Here is a 17,664-nt window from a genome sequence, read left to right as displayed (position 1 = left end):
GAGTCCAAGCTAATGTTTTTCTCTTGAAGTTACCTTGTGTTCATGATTTTGCGTTGTTTTTTTACGTAAAAAAATCAAAGTTGGCCTTGAGTGCAATTTCAGCTAACACCATAGGCCATGCCATAAATGTCTGGACGATCCTCTTCAAACGTCAGAGAAAGGAACGCATCCAATACGACAGAGTGTAGTATAGAAATAACCTGTGTTGAGATCAGCCTTGGGTATCTTTGGACATTGTTCTCATGAAAGAAATTTTAAAAAATAACAAACAGGAAAAACACAATGTCGTTTTGTGGCCCGTATCGAACATCTGATTATAAAAATGGTTGAAATTGCTCTGAGCACTATGGGACTTAACTTCTATGGTCATCAGTTCCCTAGAACTACTTAAACCTAACCAACCTAAGGACATCACACAACACCCAGTCATCACGAGGCAGAGAAAATCCCTGACCCCGCCGGGAATCGAACCCGGGAACGCGGGCGCGGGAAGCGAGAACGCTACCGCATGACCACGAGCTGCGGACATCTGATTATACACGTTGCAAATTATTACTAAGGAAACTTTAGTGTTCAGGTGCTAATGGAAAGCTACTGCGTAGATACAGCCATACATCGGGATTAAGGGGCTACACAAGGGAGTAAAACTAACTCAGTATGGAGGAACGCTGCGAAGATCTAGTAGTTGAGCAGGTCATACTCATTATGTACTTAATTAATGTATCATGGAAGTTAGTTGCTCTGGTAATGACACGTGAAATGCTTTAAGGATCCGGGGATCCGGACGTAGTACGCGAGTGAACCGTTTCTCAGCAGAAAAATTTCAGAAATTTATTTAACTCAAATATTTACATAAGGCACACGCTAGTAACCACACCACATTTAATTATTCGGTCTAGCACTTGTAAATGATTGTTAAACTGTCTACAATGCATCAAATATAATAAGTATGAAAAGGCTTAAGGCCTTGGTGAGAAAATCTCATAGTGTAACCTCCAAACGATTGTTTAAAAGCGCCCACAAGTAAAGTATGTGGATCTAGTTTTGTAAATGGCTCTCCTACTACCTTATCAGTATGTTTAACGAGTTAAAATGTGTTTGCGTTCACATATTTGCACATTTTTAGTGGACATTCTTTTTTCTGTGGTGCAACAGTTCCACATGGTAAAAATGAGTCCCTCATGATTGCAACTATCTTATAAACTAATATCTGCAAAAAAAATGTCGTAGTTTTCTGTAGAATTCTTGGGGAGCTATTCGGAATAGTGATCATATTTTTTTCCCGAACTGGCAAAGAATTTTCATTTTACAAGGTTAAAATTTCCCCGAGTACTAGTGTTTTTTTTTTTGAAGTGCTGCATAACTATTCAGTTTTTGTACAGAGAACTCTAGAACTAAAACGTGTCTTTCAAGAACTCTGAAAAAATCTATATTTCTCGAAAGTCGAGAGCCAACTTCACCGGGCTCAGAATATTCTACAATAATGCCTGATACCGACATCAGTAAACTTGGGGCACGGATATGCCATAATCGAAGCTGCTTTGTTGCCAATTGATCGGCTATCTGAAAATGCTAAGGAAGCTCGGAATAAGCATGCCTGGTGTTACCGAAAGATTTTACAAAAGATATTACAAATATTTCCGTGAGACAACGATGCATGTCGAACTCCATCGGCTTTCTGGCACCTTCGCATGCATCCGTCCCGGGGACCAGAAAATGCTAATTTAAGAAGATAAACAGATGTCTCCTGAGGCGAAAGATCTGATTTTCGAACCATCTCCCAGTGGACAACACGGCAGCGACACTCTGAGAACAATAATGATACAAGCGACGAATGTCACTATGATTTCTACTGACAATTGTAAAATATGGAATAAAGCATTTCAGTATGGCAATTTCGAGTTCTAATTCGTTATCAGCGACCTCACAACAATTCATACCCGAAGGTTTACTCGAATGCGCTAAATTTATAAGTTCTGATCCGCCAAACTGGATCTGCAATTTTGAATTTTGTGATACCTTCATCTGATACCTAATCGGCGACCTAAAGAATCTAAAAAGAACGAGATTTTGTAGGCTTTCCATCCGTTTTTCTACTACTCCAGGTTTTGAAGCTAACCGGCCCACTTACAGCGTGCCGAGGAAGCTCTAAGCTAAAGAATCGCCGCTAGCTTATCCAAAACTATCTGTACGAACTTATCAATAAGAGCTCACTGATTCAGTTGATCGATATGATTTTACCAGCCCCTCGCAAGATGATCACTAGACACATTTATAAACGGTTCAGTAGAATCATCTTACCACTTCGTCGTAAATGCGTCATGTAACTTAGTTCTGAAGGAATCACTTGAAACATTTAATTGAACATTCAATTAAATGGTGTCTAAAGCACATTAAGGAAATTTTCTGCAGTGTGAGTTTACCACGAAAAAACTGGAAGGAGCATGCTGTAGAAACACTTAGTAACCGTAATTTACTTTATTTTAAGCTTGAAGAATTCAGAGACTAATACATATTACGGATAGGTTGCAACAAATAAATAATTAGTATTGTTGGATGAGAGGTCCGCCAGTTATGCAAAACACCGTTTTTTCTCAGTACCAAAACATGTTGCGGCAGCACTGCGCCATCATCAGTGGGTTTACGTTTTTATTGATTCTGCAATATGAACATTTTTCTTAAATGATTATAAAATTATGTGCATCTTTATGAATTTTCTGGATCACCTGTGTGTTAATTAGTACAAGTAGCTTGTCATCTGCAACCAAATGATGTTGATGAGAAAGTTTTGTGCTGGGAGTTAACCTATCTTCTAGAATGTAATTTAATTCCCTAATGTCCTGCCACAAAATCTCCACTCTCTTTCTGTAAATAGCATGTCATCTGCACCAAAGAAAGTGAAAAATGAAGCGGAGATTTTGTGGCTAAAGCAGGAAATTAGGAAACCCACGGTGTTTTGCATAACTGGCGGACCTCAAATCCAACAATTTTAACTGCAAACACGGCCAACACAAGGAGCTGCAAATCAAAATGATGAATAAATAATTAGTATTTTTCAAGTGTTGTTTGCTAGCTTAGTCTTCTAATTTAGGATACAGTTTTGTGAATAATTAATTGTGTGTGTAAATACGCAGAAACTGAGGGGAAAAATTGAGCTACATTCCACCATCTGTCAAACTTGATCACTTAAGAAGTTACTCGATTTTCTTTTTTTTACGACTCATCAGTCTTCTGACTGGTTTGATGCGGCCCGTCACGAGTTCCTCACCTGTGCCAACCTCTTGCAACCTACGTCCTCAGTTATTTGCTTGATGCATTGGTTCAAATGGCTCTGAGCACTATGGGACTTAACAGCTATGGTCATCAGTCCCCTGGAACTTAGAACTACTCAAACCTAACTAACCTAAGGACATCACACAACACCCAGTCATCACGAGACAGAGAAAACCCCTGACCCCGCCGGGAATCGAACCCGGGACTTGATGCATTGTTCAAATGTTCAAATGTGTGTGAAATCTTATGGGATTTAACTGCTAAGGTCATCAGTCCTTAAGCTGACACACTACTTAACCTAAATTATCCTAAGGAGAAACACATACACCCATGCCCCAGGGAGGACTCGAACCTCCGCCGGGACCAGCCGCAAAGTCCATGACTGTAGCTCCTAAGACCGCTCGGCTAATCACGCGCGGCGCTTGATGCATTCTAGTCTCTGTCTTCTTCTTCAGGTTTTACGCTCTACAACTCCAACTAGTACAATGGAAATTATTCCCTGGTGTTTTAAAGGATGTCTTATAATCCTTTCCCTTCTTCTTGTCAATGTTTTCCACATATTCCTCTCTTCTATGATTCTGTGTAGACCTTCCTCTTTCTTTACCTTGTCAGTCCACCTAACTACCAACATTCGAATGCAGCACCATATCCCAAATACTTCGATTCTCTTCAGTCCAGGCTTTCTCAGAGGCCATGTTTCACTACAATACAATGCAGTGCTGCAAAAATAAATTCTCAGAAATTTCTTCCTCAAATTGAGGCCTTTGTTTGATATCAGTAGACTTCTCTTGACCAAGAATTCCCTTTTTGCTAACGCTAGCCTGCTTTTTATGTTCATCTTCCTCCGTCCGTCATTCTTTATTTTGCTGCCTAGGTAGTAGAATTCCTTAACGTCATCGTCTTCCTAACCATCAACCCTATTGTTAAGTTTCTCGCTAATTCTCTTTGCATTCGTCTTTCTTCGATTTACCCTCAGTGTATATTCAGTACTCATTAAACTGTGCCTTCCATTCAGTAGATAATGTAATTCTTCTTCACTTTCAGTGAGGATAGCAATGTCATCAGCAAATCGTATCTTTTCACTCTGAAATTCAATCCCACTCCAGAATCTTTCTTTTATTTCTATCATTGCTTCTTCCATATACAGGTTGAACAGTGGGGGTGAAAGATTACATCCCTGTCTTACACTCTTTTTCATCCGAGCCCTTCTTTCTTGGTCATCCACTCTTATTACTCCTCTTAGCTCTCGTACACATCTCTCCCTATAACGTACCCCTATTTTCCTTAGAATTTCAAACATCTTGCGCCATTGGGCATTGCCGAACACTCTTTCCCGGTGGACAAATCCTACGAACGTGTCTTGATTTTTCTTTAGTCTTGCTTCTACTATCAATCGCTACTGTCTCTCTGGTGCCTTTACCTTTCCTTAAGTCGAACTGATCGTCTTCTTCCTCCGTCCGTCATTCGTTATTTTGCTGCCTAGGTAGCAGAATTCCTTAACGTCATCATCTTCCTGATCATCGACCTCAGTTTTATTTTCCACTTTTTTGTACATTATTCTTGTTAAGCTGATGGTGCGATAATTCTCGCAATTTTTGGCTCTTGCAGTCTTGGGAATTGAGTATGGTATATTGACAGGCTCATACATTCTACATTCCAACGCGACAGATCGTTTTATTGCCACTTTACCAAATAATTTCAGAAATTCTGACGGAATGTTATCTATCCCTCCTGCCATATTTAATCTTAACTCTTCCAAAGCTTTTTTAAACTCTGGTTCTAATACTAGATCCCTTACCTCTTCTAAACTGACTCCTATCTTTTTCTATCTGATCAGACAAATATTGCCCCTCATAATGCCTTCAATGTACTGTTTCCACCTGTTTTCTCTCTCCTCTGCATTTAACAGTAGAATTCCCGTTGCACTCTTAATGTTACCACTCTTGTTTTACCACCACCGAAGGCTGTCTTGACATCCCTAAATGCTGAGTCAGTCCTTCGGACAATCATTTCTTTTTCGATTCCTTCACATATTTCATGCAGCCATTTCGGTTTATCTTCCCTACACTTCCTATTTACTTCATTCCTCAGCAAATTGTATTTCTGTATTGCTGAATTTCTCTAAATGTTTTTGTACTTCCTTCCTCCATCGATCAACTGAAGTGTTTCTTCTGTTACCCATGGTTTATCCACAATTACCTTCTTTGTACCTTCGTTTTTCTTTTCAGCTTCTATGATTGTCCTTTTTAGAGATGACCCTTCCTTTTCAACCGTACTGCCTACTGAGCTATTCCTTATTGCAGTAGCTACACTATACTTCAAGCGTATCTCTTCATTCCTTAGTCCTTTCGTATCCCACTTCTTTGCGTATTGATTCTTCCTGACTAATTTCTTAAACTTCAGCCTACTCTTCATTGCTACGACCTTGTGATCCATGTCTGCTCGTGTGTACGCCTTACAATCCAGTGTCTGGTATCGGAATCTCTGTCTGACCATGATGTAAACTAACTGAAATCTCCTCGTATCTCCCAGCCTTTTCCCAGTGTACCACCTCCTCTTATGATTCTTGAACTGAGTATTCGCTGTTAGTTGCTGAAATTTATTACAGAACTCAATTAGTCTTCCTCCTCTCTGATTCCAAGTACCACGCCCATATTGTCCCGTAACCCTTTCTTCTACTCCTTCCTCTACAGCCGCATTTCAGTCCCCCATGACTATTAGATTTCCATCTCCCTCTACGTTCTGAATTACCCGTTCAATATCTTCATGTATGTTTTCTCTATCTCTTCATCATCAGCTTGCGATGTCGGCATGTGTACCCGAACTATCGTTGGTGTTGGTTCGTTGTCGATCCTGATGAGAACAACCCTGTCACTGAACTGTTCACATTAACACACTCTCTGCTCTACCTTGTTATATTTAACGAATCCTACGCCCATTACACCATTTTCTCCAGCTGTTTATATTACGCTATACTTACATGACCAGAAATCCTTATCTTCCTTCCATTTCACTTCACTGACCCCTACTATATTTAGATTGAGCCTTTGTATTTCACTTTCCAGCTTCCCTACGACGTTCGAGCTTCTGACATTCCACGGACCGACTCATAGAGCGTTATCTTTTCGTTGATTATTAAATCTTTGTCTCGTGGTCACCTCCCCCTCGGCAGCATTTGCAGGAGGCCCGAATGGGGGACTATTCTGGAATCTTTTGTCAATGGAGAGATCACCATGACTCTTTTCCGGTTACAGGCCACATGTCCTGTGGATAAACGTTATATGTCTTTAATGCAGTGGTCTCCATTGCCTTCTGCCTCCCTATGCCGTTGATCATTGCTGATCCTACAGCCTTTAGGGGCAGTTTTCTGCTCCAAGGACAAGAAAGTGCCCTGAACCTCTATCCGCTCCTCTGTTTGCAGAATGAGAGTGACTTCTTATGCTGGAATCCTTCGGCCGCCAATGCTGATTATTATTCAAAATTTAACCGGTGGCGGGTTTCGAACTCGTGGCCGAAGAAGTTTTGATAGAGGCTCCCAGGTAGATGTAATTTTCCTTAAATTCCGGAAGGCGTTCGATACAGTTCAGCGCTGTCGCCTGGTAAACAAAGTAAGAGCCTACGGAATACCAGACCAGCTGTGTTGCTCGATTGAAGAGTTTTTGGCAAACAGAACACAGCATGTTGTTCTCAATGGAGAGACGTCTATAGACGTCTGGCGTGCCACAGGGGAGTGTTAAGGGACCATTGCTTTTCGCAATATATATATAAATGACCTAGTAGATAGTGTCGGAAGTTCCATGCGGTTTTTCGCGGATGATGCTGTAGTATACAGAGAAGTTGCTGCATTAGAAAATTGCAGCGAAATGCAGGAAGATCTGCAGCGCATAGGCACTTGGTGCAGGGAGTGGCAACTGACCCTTAACATAGACAAATGTAATGTACTGCGAATACACAGAAAGAAGAATCCTTTATTGTATGATTATATGATAGCAGAGCAAACTCTGGTAGCAGTTACTTCTGTAAAATATCTGGTAGTATGCGTACGGAATGATTTGAAGTGGAATGATCATATAAAATTAATAGTTGGTAAGGCGGGTGCCAGGTTGAGATTCATTGGGAGAGTACTTAGAAAATGTAGTCCATCAACAAAGGAGGTGGCTTACAAAACACTCGTTCGACCTATACTTGGGTATTGCTCAGCAGTGTGGGATCCGTACCAGGTCGGGTTGACAGAGAAGAGAGGGAAGATCCAAAGAAGAGCGGCGCGTTTCGTCACAGGGTTATTTGGTAAGCGTGATAGCGTTACGGAGATGTTTAGCAAACACAAGTGGCAGACTCTGCAAGAGAGGCGCTCTGCATCGCGGTGTAGTTTGCTGTCCAGGTTTCGAGAGGGTGCGTTTCTGGATGAGGTATCGAATATATTGCTTCCCCCTACTTATACATCCCGAGGAGATCAAGAATGTGAAATTAGAGAGATTCGAGGGCGCACGGAGGCTTTCCGGCAGTCGTTCTTCCCGCGAACCATAACAGGAAAGGCAGGTAATGACAGTGGTACGTAAAGTGCCCTCCGCCACACACCGTTGGGTGGATTGCGGAGTATAAATGTAGATGTAGATACAGAACTCTGTTGTTATGATGGAGAATACGCAACAACGCGGCTTTCAAATCAAAGCTTTCTTGCGGATTGCCTTCAAATAACACTGTAACCAGTGGGACACAGTGTAAAGTAAATGTAAACATACCAGACGATGATAAACTGGCAGTACGAAGTACGAGATAGTGAGAGAGATGTTGTTTCATCATTTGCTTTGTACGCGAATCTGTGTTTGCACGCTGCGAGTTTACTTTGGCTATGTGTACAGTCATCACATGTACAAACACACTGAAGTACTGAAATTGCGCTATCCATAAACCTGCTTCTCATAACCCGCAGCCGAGTTGCGACATGCACTGACACATTATGACCACTGCTCATCACGCGGTTGAATGGTGCTTCGTGGGGTGGTGGACACCTGTTGCGGCAAGGAAAGTAAACGGTGATTCTAAGTAAAGTTCTGGTTTCAGAATGCAGTAAAAATGAACCGTGGTTCAGAGTCACGTCAGATTTTAACACAATATAGAAGAAGGGGAAACAAAATAAAGTTAATCAAACATAGGCCTTAATTTGAAATTTCTGAGATCGTACGTTTGCAGCACAGCATTGTATTGTAGTGAAATATGGACTGTGGGAAAGCTATAATAGAAGAGAAATGAAGCATCTTATCTGTGGTGCTACAAAAGAACGTTGAAAATCAGGTGGACTGATAAGGAAGGAGAAGGTTATCCGCAGAATCGGCGAGGAAAGGAATATACGTAAAACACTGTCAAGAAGAAACTATAGGATGATAGGACATCTGTTAAAACATCAGGGGATAACTTCCATGGTACTAGAGGGAGTTTTAGAGGGTAAAAACTAGATGACGACAGGGATTGGCATACATCCAGGAAGTAATTGAGGTCGTAGTTTGCAAGTGTTACTCTGAGATCAAAAGGTTGCTATCGGATGGGAAAAATCTCTCTCTAATTGTCTGGTGCCAGAAACCGCATAAGAAATAACAATGACATCTTTTTTTTTAACTGACCTGAATTTAAAAACCGCATAAAAGTCATCAATGATATCGGTTTGTAACTGTCCTCAGTTCAAAAACCGCATAAGTAGCAACAATGAATTCGGTTTTTAAATGTTGTGAGAGTGGCGCAAGACATGTTTAGTTTGTAGGGCACCGTTTTCTGCCACTGACTCAAATCGAGAAACAGCCTGTTCCACAACAGATAGGAGTGTCTCAGGGGTCAGGTTCAGAATGCGTTACGCAATGCGAACGTTCAATTCAGTTACTTTTTAGTCGGAGCACTGAACACAACAAATTTCAGATAAGTCATACGGATTAAGATCTGGACGGCCAGGCTATAGGGAAATGATAATTCTAGCATTTCCAAAATGCCTCAGAATAGCGGCTTCACTGATTGTGTAATGCTCGAAGAAGCGCCGTCTTGCACAGAAATTATCCTACCCACACGTCCACGCTGTTGAAGGGTTGGAATGACGCTGGTGTGCAGAAGACTCTCACAGCGTTTACCAGTGACGTCACATGTAACAGGGCCCGCAGGACCCATCTTCTCGAAAAAAATACGGCCCTTCGATAAACGATGTCGTCAACTCACACCACACGGCTACCTTTACTGAATGAAGCGGTACCGATTGACGAGAGAGCGGATTTTCCGTTGTTCGTATTCTGCAATTCTGTGTAGTGACATGTTTGATGAAAATCGGCTTCACCTATCCACAGAACGTTCCGTGGTCATTCACTGTCCACTTCAATTCGAGCAGTTACAGACTGAACGTTGACCGGCGGCTGTGACCGAGCGGTTGTAGGTGCTGCAGTCCGGAGCCGCGCTGCTGCTACGGTCGCAGCCTCGAATCCTGCCTCGGGCATTGATGTGTGTGATATCCTTAGGTTAGGCTTAAGTAGTTCTAAGTCTAGCGGACTGGTGACTTCAGGTGTTAAGTCCCATAGTGCTCAGAGTCATTTGAACCATTTTGAACTGAACGTTGGTCTCGTTGGCAGGTCAGCAGGAAACAACTGAAGACGGATGACTTTGTGTAGATAGCAATGCAGGATGTTTCGTACTATTTTATTCACCGTGCTCGCAGGCATGTCAAACGTTCGTCCGATTCCCCGTGCACTGCAAGTTTGCACACCACCGCTCGACCTCTCCCTCAACGCTGTGGCCACGTCTTCGACAGATGTCGGATCACCTTCAATGCGAAATGCTTATTATACTTTCCACAACGAAACTTTGTTTCGAAACCTGCGAGAAAATCCAAAGAGATTCTGGTTGTGTGTAAAGCATGATATCGGCGAGACACAATCCATGCCTTCTTTGCGCGATAGAAATGGAAATGCTACTGACGACAGTGCTGCCAAAACAGAGTTACTAAACATAGCTTCCCAAATTCCTTCACTAAAGAAGACGAAGTAAATACGCAAGAATTAGAATCAAGAACAGCTGCCAACATGAGTGACTTAGAAGAAGATATCCTCAGAGTAGTGAAGCATCTTAAATCACTTAATCTACATCTACGTGATTACTCTGGTATTCACAATCAAGTGCTTGGCAGAGGATTCAATGAACTACCTTCAAGCTGTCTCTCTACCGTTCCACTCTCGAACGGCATGCGGGAAAAACGAGCACTAAAATTTTTCTGTGTGAGCCCTGATTTCTCTTATTTTATCGTGATAATCATTTCTCCCTATGTAGGTGGGTGCCAACAGAATGTTTTCGCAATCGGAGGACAAAACTGGTGATTGAAATTTCATGAGAAGATCCAGTCGCAACGAAAAACGCCTTTGTTTTAATGATTGCCACTCCAATTCACGTATCATGGCTGTGACACTATCTCCCCTGTTTCGCGATAATACAAAACGAGCTGCCCTTCTCTGTACTTTTTCGATGTCATCCGTCAGTCCCAACTCATGTGGATCTCATACCGCACAGCAATACTCCAGAATAGGGCGGACAAGCGTGGTGTAAGCAGTTTCTTTAGCAGACCTGTTGCGCCTTCTAAGTGTTCTGTAAATGAATCGCAGTCTTTGGTTTGCTCTACTCACAATACTACCTATGTGATCGTTCCAATTTAGGTTATTTGTAATTGTAATCACAATCACTAAGTATTTAGCTGAATATACAGCGTTCAGATTTGTGTGACTTCTCGCGTAATCGAAATGTAACTGATTTCTTTTAGTACTCATGTGAATAACTTCAAACTTTTATTTATTCAGGGTCAATTAATAAAAGAAAGTCTTTCGGTTCAGACTGTATACCAATAGGTTCCTTTCAAAGTATGCTGATCTACATCTACATCTACATTTATACTCCGCAAGCCACCCAACGGTGTGTGGTGGAGGGCACTTTACGTGCCACTGTCATTACCTCCCATTTCTGTTCCAGTCGCGTATGGTTCGCGGGAAGAACGACTGTCTGAAACCCTCCGTGCGCGCTCGAATCTCTCTAATTTTACATTCGTGATCTCCTCGGGATGTATAAGTAGGGGGAAGCAATATATTCGATACCTCATCCAGAAACGCACCCTCTCGAAACCTGGACAGCAAACTACACCGCGATGCAGAGCGCCTCTCTTGCAGAGTCTGCCACTTGTGTTTGCTAAACATCTCCGTAACGCTATCACGCTTACCAAATAAACCTGTGACGAAACGCGCCGCTCTTCTTTGGATCTTCCCTCTCTCCTCTGTCAACCCGACCTGGTACGGATCCCACACTGCTGAGCAATACCCAAGTATAGGTCGAACGAGTGTTTTGTAAGCCACCTCCTTTGTTGATGGACTACATTTTCTAAGGACTCTCCCAATGAATCTCAACCTGGCACCCGCCTTACCAACAATTAATTTTATATGATCATTCCACTTCAAATCATTCCGTACGCATACTCCCAGATATTTTACAGAAGTAACTGCTACCAGAGTTTGCTCTGCTATCATATAATCATACAATAAAGGATTCTTCTTTCTGTGTATTCGCAGTATATTACATTTGTCTATGTTAAGGGTCAGTTGCCACTCCCTGCACCAAGTGCCTATCCGCTGCTGATCTTCCTGCATTTCGCTACAATTTTCTAATGCTGCAACTTCTCTATATACTACAGGATTATCCGCGAAAAACCGCATGGAACTTCCGACACTATCTGCTAGGTCATTTATATGCAGTAGCCCCTTACATTTACAACCGCTCACTCAACGAAAGATCCGTACTCGAAGACTGGAGACTTTCAGAGGTCACACCAATATTCAAGAAAAGCAATAGGAGTAATCCACTAAATTACAGACTCATATCATTACGTGGACATGCAGCAGTATTTTGGAACATATATTGTTTCAAAAATTATAAATTACCTCGAAGAGAACGGCCTATTGACATACGAGGTGTGGCTAGAAAAAAATCGGACTAGTACTGGTGAAACAGTAAATCGAATGCAATAAGGCTGAAAGTCGCGTGGCCTGTTACGTGACTCTCGCTCCGCCTACTGCTCGAGTTTCATCTGCCTGCTGCACTCAGTCTGCTCGTGGCGTCTGTTTTAAGTAGTTGACGTTTTGTCTGTGCGTCGGAAAATGTTGAGTGCACAGAAAGAACAGCGTGTTAACATCAAATTTTGTTTCAAACTAGGAAAATCTGCAAGTGAAACGTTTGTAATGTTACAACAAGTGTACGGCGATGATTGTTTATCGCGAACACAAGTGTTTGAGTAGTTTAAACGATTTAAAGATGGCCGCGAAGACACCAGTGATGACACTCGCACTGGCAGACCATTGTCAGCAAAAACTGATGCAAACATTGAAAAAATCGGTAAACTTGTTCGACACTTTCCTTGTCAACTCCTGTTAACTCAGACACTGCTCTGATTGTTAAACGGCGATCTTGTCGAACAAGTTTACCGATTTTTTCAATGTTTGCATCAGTTTTTGCTGACAATGGTCTGCCAGTGCGAGTGTCATCACTGGTGTCTTCGCGGCCATCTTTAAATCGTTTAAACCACTCAAACACTTGTGTTCGCGATAAACAATCATCGCCGTACACTTGTTGTAACATTACAAACGTTTCACTTGCAGATTTTCCTAGTTTGAAACAAAATTTGATGTTAACACGCTGTTCTTTCTGTACACTCAACATTTTCCGACGCACAGACAAAACGTCAACTACTTAAAACAGATGCCACGGACAGACTGAGTGCAGGAGGCAGATGAAACTCGAGCAGTAGGCGGAGCGAGAGTCACGTGACAGGCCACGTGACTTTCAGCCTTATTGCATTTGTTTTATTGTTTCACCAGTACTAGTCCGGTTTTTTTCTAGCCACACCTCGTACGGTCAACACGGATTTAGAAAACATCGTTCTTGTGAAACCCAACAAGCACTTTATATTGGCAGTTGACCCTAAATAATGAAAAGTGTGAAGTCATCCAAATAAGTGCTAAGAGGAATCCGATAAACTTCGTCAGCACGATAAATCAGTCGGATCTCAATGCCATAAATTGAACTAAAAACCTACGAATCACAATTACAAACAACTTAAACTGGTAACCTTCTGTCAACAGAACAGTTTTAAGAACAAAAGCACTATTTGACTTGTCAGTCAGTTTTTTTGGAGCTCTCGGCAGTGCTATAGCTATCCCCGTGAAAGCGCCAGGTGACACAAGGAAGTCTGTGTATCGAAAAGATACATCTCGATTCCAGCAATCTTCTACATTGTCGAATTCGACATAGCAATAGCAAAAATAAAAAAATCTCGGAATCTCTGTTACAAATCGATGGATGAATTCCCCGCGGTTAATTTTTTACAGGCGAACCAAATAGTGTAAAATCTGATAACCCAGGCAGGCGAAGGGGTTATAAAAATGGCTGTAATACCACTTTCTAAAAAATTACTATTGGTCGAAAATTTTGGATAAAGATTTGTAACCAAAGAGTCGATATGTTAATATTTGCGTTATCTGTACAAGTGAATGAAGGTGCGGCCTTTAGTTTCTTCGTCGGCACCTACGAGATGCCTGGCTGTTCACTTTTGTCTTTGAGTCTCCTCACTTTCACTTTAACCATATTGCTCCTTAGCTATGCATGATTTGTAATGTATTAAGCTAACTTTCAGTCAAAAGTGTTCGAATACTTTCTTATCATACCAGTTCACGTATTTATGCTAACTACCAATGTAGAATCAATTTATTTTTTCAGCCTGTTGTGAGGGAAAGACGCAAAATATCGATGTGGCACCGATCTACCATTGGCGCAACTTTATTACAAATTCTCAATGTCTATTTCTTGCGTATTGTACGACCTGAACCTGCAGTCATTTGGAAAAGAAGTCCGAGAATTTTAACTAAGTACACGGTATAGAGCGATTGCCATGACGCGATGTGCAATTTACATTTCAAAATTCCATCGGTTCACATCTTTAGTTGTGTTGCTCCCAGCACTAGTCTAGGACAACTACGTCGTGCATTCAGTAACAGCTTCGGCGATTTTTTAGTGTGCGGAGGTGGAAACCAACTCACACGTCTGTAAGATTGTTTGAGCTGTGTTCTGGAAGAAAGCTGGCAATCTTTTTGGCAAGCAGTTCGATTGATCAAAAACACACACGATGAGCGACGAGAATGGTACAGACACGAGGGAGAACGCTGAAAACTAGTGGGAAGGAGAGAACATGACAGTCTTGTCTGAAATTCAGGTTTAGAGACTGTACTCTAATGCATCTGTTAAAGGATTCTGATTTCATTATTTTAGACCACTTCTGTTATGAAAACTCAGTAGATATCAAGAAGAGATTTTGTTTCAAATCCTGACTAGAAGAAATGAGAATAACTTAATTTATGACGTTTCCAATTCAAGGTTCACAATCACATACAGTTATACTCGATATAGAACAAAGTGAATTTTCTTTCAAATTCTCACTACAGGAAATGAGAATTGCAAAACTTACCTCATTTCATATTAATATCTCACAGAGAGTTCAATTGTAGTACGCTGGCAAAGAAACAAGGCGATCAAATAGACCCATTAATTAAAATGTTATTTTATTGCTTGATAATAGTTTTAGATAGATATGGTAGTCCAAAAAAAAATTGCAGTCATAATACAACAAACAAAACCAGCGTGAAAAAACTTTATTTCTGAAATATGTGTATTTCCATTCATTTCCAGTCATCGAAAGTTTGTGTTTTGATTTTATACTGTCGGTGTCAGGTAAATTTATAAATATTGTTACAGTAAGACGGCGTCCAACATGTAGCAAAATCACATTAATCAGTTAATTAAATGCATGAATAATTTGGTTCGGTTAAGTGCACACTGTAAATACAGCCTGTGTGTAAAATGGATACCGTTCTTCTTCCGTAAATTGTGGAAATATGAATATTTAATCTGAAGACAGCCCTCTATTTGAAGGATATGCGTCAGTAACAGTAACAAATTTCAGAAGAATTATCTTCGCATACATACTTTGAACTAGAGTTTGAAAGACTTATTCCTCTATCTTCGGAGTTCGGAGTGATAACGAAGGCCTTGTTCTCTTTTCGTTGCACATGCCTCTATCACATTTAAGCTTGTTGTTACAAGTGTCTATATAGATTAATATGTTACATAATTGATTAATTCTGTATTTTACATGTGGCGTAATTAATTTTTCATTTATTTTTTGTACCTTTTAGTTTCGCTACGGTTTCTGGGCCCATATAACCACTAATGTGGACTTATATTTGATATTCATCTACCTTACTTATTCTTAGGGATCTAAAAGTTTGTTGTTGTTGTGGTCTTCAGTCCTGAGACTGGTTTGATGCAGCTCTCCATGCTACTCTATCCTGTGCAAGCTTCTTCATCTACCAGTACCTACTCCAACCTACATCCTTCTGAATCTGCTTAGTTTATTGATCTCTTGGTCTCCCTCTACGATTTTTACCCTCCACGCTGCCCTCCAATGCTAAATTTGTGATCCCTTGATGCCTCAAAACATGTCCTACCAAACGATCCCTTCTTCTAGTCAAGTTGTGCCACAAACTTCTCTTCTCCCCAATCCTATTCAATACCTCCTCATTAGTTACGTGATCTACCCACCTTATCTTCAGCATTCTTCTGTAGCACCACATTTCGAAAGCTTCTATTCTCTTCTTGTCCAAACTGGTTATCGCCCATGTTTCACTTCCATACAAGGCTACACTCCATACAAATACTTTCAGAAACGACTTCCTGACACTTAAATCTATAGTCGATGTTAACAAATTTCTCTTCTTCAGAAACGCTTTCCTTGTCATTGCCAGTCTACATTTTATATCCTCTCTACTTCGACCATCATCAGTTATTTTACTCCCTAAATAGCAAAACTCCTTTACTACTTTAAGTGTCTCATTTCCTAATCTAATCCCCTCAGCATCACCCGATTTAATTTGACTACATTCCATTATCCTCGTTTTGTTTTTGTTGATGTTCATCTTATATCCTCCTTTCAAGACACTGTCCATTCCGTTCAACTGCTCTTCCAAGTCCTTTGCTGTCTCTGACAGAATTACAATGTCATCGGCGAACCTCAAAGTTTTTACTTCTTCTCCATGAATTTTAATACCTACTCCGAATTTTTCTTTTGTTTCCTTTACTGCTTGCTCAATATACAGATTGAATAACATCGGGGAGAGGCTACAACCCTGTCTCACTCCTTTCCCAACCACTGCTTCCCTTTCATGCCCCTCGACTCTTATAACTGCCATCTGGTTTCTGTACAAATTGTAAATAGCCTTTCGCTCCCTGTATTTTACCCCTGCCACCTTCAGAATTTGAAAGAGAGTATTCCAGTTAACGTTGTCAAAAGCTTTCTCTAAGTCTACAAATGCTAGAAACGTAGGTTTGCCTTTTCTTAACCTTTCTTCTAAGATAAGTCGTAAGGTTAGTATTGCCTCACGTGTTCCAACATTTCTACGGAATCCAAACTGACCTTCCCCGAGGTCCGCTTCTACCAGTTTTTCCATTCGTCTGTAAAGAATTCGCGTTAGTATTTTGCAGCTGTGACTTATTAAACTGATAGTTCGGTAATTTTCACATCTGTCAACACCTTTCTTTGGTATTGGAATTATTATATTCTTCTTGAAGTCTGAGGGTATCTTGCTGTCTCATACATCTTGCTCACCATATGCTAGAGTTTTGTCACGACTGGCTCTCCCAAGGCCGTCAGTAGTTCTAATGGAATGTTATCTACTCCCGGGGCCTTGTTGCGACTCATGTCTTTCAGTGCTCTGTCAAACTCTTCACGCAGTGTCATATCTCCCATTTCATCTTCATCTACATCCTCTTCCATTTCCATAATACTGTCCTCAAGTACATCGCCCTTGTATAAACCCTCTATATACTCCTTCCACCTTTCTGCCTTCCCTTCTTTGCTTAGAACTGGGTTGCCATCTGAGCTCTTGATATTCATACAAGTGGTTCTCTTCTCTCCAAAGGTCTCTTTAATTTTCCTGTAGGCAGTATCTATCTTACCCCTAGTGAGACAAGCCTCTACATCCTTACATTTGTCCTCTAGCCATCCCTGCTTAGCCATTTTGCACTCCCTGTCGATCTCATTTTTGAGACCTTTGTATTCCCTTTTGCCTGCTTCATTTACTGCATTTTTATATTTTCTCCTTTCATCAATTAAATTCAATATTTCTTCTGTTACCCAAGGATTTCTATTAGCCCTCGTCTTTTTACCTACTTGATCCTCTGCTGCCTTCACTACTTCATCCCTCAGAGCTACCCATTATTCTTCTACTGTATTTCTTTCCCCCATTCCTGTCAATTGTTCCCTTATGCTCTCCCTGA

This window comes from Schistocerca nitens, chromosome 1, assembly GCF_023898315.1.
Source record: "Schistocerca nitens isolate TAMUIC-IGC-003100 chromosome 1, iqSchNite1.1, whole genome shotgun sequence".
In the NCBI taxonomy this organism is placed as follows: Eukaryota; Metazoa; Arthropoda; class Insecta; order Orthoptera; family Acrididae; genus Schistocerca; species Schistocerca nitens.
Note: the sequence above shows the minus strand (reverse complement) of the source record.